The sequence below is a fragment of the Octodon degus genome, unplaced genomic scaffold (assembly GCF_000260255.1).
Source record: "Octodon degus isolate 3935 unplaced genomic scaffold, OctDeg1.0 scaffold00095, whole genome shotgun sequence".
NCBI classification, from domain to species: Eukaryota; Metazoa; Chordata; class Mammalia; order Rodentia; family Octodontidae; genus Octodon; species Octodon degus.
Genome location: NW_004524671.1, coordinates 5,862,384 through 5,864,460, shown reverse-complemented (window position 1 = coordinate 5,864,460; position 2,077 = coordinate 5,862,384). Strand labels below are relative to the sequence as shown.

At 39.3% G+C, this 2,077-nt stretch overlaps 1 non-coding gene across 1 annotated transcript; it reads right to left on the bottom strand.

Annotated features, from left to right (window-relative positions):
* Positions 1 to 1,592: 1,592 nt before the first annotated feature.
* Positions 1,593 to 1,655, bottom strand: LOC111818571. The gene has a single exon (XR_002822530.1). It is a non-coding gene; the product is annotated as a small nucleolar RNA Z39 (small nucleolar RNA).
* Positions 1,656 to 2,077: the final 422 nt, after the last annotated feature.

Below are 2,077 nucleotides of genomic sequence, written 5' to 3'. Positions count from 1 at the left end.
AATTCTACTCAGTTCACTCAAAAGTTTAAATTCAGGAAAGAAATTTAACTTACAGGGGACAAAATGTCTGCCCTTGGCAATAAGAAGTATGTCCATTAGCTGGGTGGGGTAGTGTACATGTAATCCCAGCACTCAGGAGGCTGAGGCAAGAGGATTGACTTGAGCTCAAGGCCAGCCAAGGTTATACAGTGAAACCCTTATTTTTTTTTCAAAAGCTCTACTTTAAAAAAAAAAAAAAAAAGCTCTACTTACACTTTCACTTTTTTGGAAGGCAGAATTTCACTGATTACAGAAGTGGCACATCTCTTTGCTTTCGTGGGAACAGGGTGTTTTTCTTTCTTATTGAAATCTTGAGCAAGGAGTTTAAGAGATATCCTGTGGTAGAGGCATTGATAAAAATTTTAGCAATAATGAACACATCTACTATGAATGTGCCAATTTCTTCAGAAATGTGAAAGTGTGTCAGACTACAAAAAGCTATGAAAAATTTAGCAGGAGAAGATAAAGAGAACTGAGGGGCGGTATGCACTTACACCAACTCCCCACAGTGAATACAATCGCTGTGCTGCACAGAGGTACTGTTTTAAAAGCTAGTTATTAACTACACTCTTGAAATCTAATCTCTTGGAGGCTGGATGTGATGGTGCATACCTGTAATTCCAGCACTCAGGAAGCTAAGGCAGGAGAATCCTTGCAAGTCCAAGATCAATCTAAGCTACAATGTGAGCTCTATATAGTAAGACACTGTCTCAAAAAGACAAAAAAATCTAATCTCTTGGGGTCAGGGATATAGTTCAGCAGTATAGCAACTGTTTGGCAAGTTCCAGGTTGTGAATTCAAATCCCAGTACCCAAAAAATATCTAATCTCTTGCTGATAGTTTTTGAAATTCAAAAATAATACTTGAAAGTTAAACCTTAATAAAGGTGGTTTAAAAGCACAAATAAAAGAACAGTGTGGTCCTGTGAGGCAGGCCTATACTCCCAGCTACTTAGGAGGCTGAGGCAGCAGGATCACTGCAAGATTGGGCCCAGCTTGGGCTACACAGTGAGTTCAAGGCCAGCCTGCACTACACAGTGAGACCCTGTCTCAGTAACAACAAAATCAAAGGCCAGACTGGATGTGTATAACTCAGTGGTAGAGAGTATGGTTAGTGTGCATGAGGTCTTGGATTCAATCTCTAGCACCACAAAAATACATAAAAGGCAAAAACAGGCTGACAGTAAAAGGGAAAAAACCCTACACAAACATAACTATGAGAAAATTTAAATAATACTGAAAACCAGGCAGTGGTGAAGGCCTGCAGTCCCAGCTACTCAGGAAGCTCAACAAGAGGAATCTGAAGTCACCCTAGGCAGCAAAACAAGACCTCAGGTAAAAAAAAAAAAGTAAACCTAAGAACAAAGAGATCTGACATTAGGAAGATGAACAATTATACCAGACTAATTAGGATGTGAATCCGGACTTTGCAGGGAACTTGCCCTTATTTCTGAACCCTTAACTATAGAGTCAGTCATAGGCTACAGCTCGAAAGCAGTCTCTCATAGTCTGGACCCGTAGGAAGGACTGCTCCATTGAGGCTGTTTTTGGTGAAACATCAGAAAGCGTTCATAGCATCATGACATTCATCATACTGCTTTGCTTCATCACATGCATCAAGTTACTGGGTTTTAAACATCATTATTATAAACACAACATTCGAGCCCCCAAATGGTCTTACCTTTGAGGCTGGGCTGTAATCTCTCTTGATTTGACTCCCTCAAATTTCAGAGTGCAATAAGCATCACATGAATTAGAATGTTCCATAAGATTTATGTTTTCTGCCTCTTTGTAGTAAATGTTCTGAACTGTGGGAGAGCAAAAATAGATCTTAAATCCTAAAGAAGACCTAATTTACTTATACACTGCATACTTACTTACACTCTACCCCACAAGTATGCATAGGTTTGTGCTGGTTAAAAAAATGTTTAAAAGAATGACTTTGATTGAAGCAGAAATGAAGTACCCATAGCCAATATTTTCTAGCCTTTTGCCAGCCTCAGATATCATATCAGAAAATCAGAAAGAAGGCTTGCCCA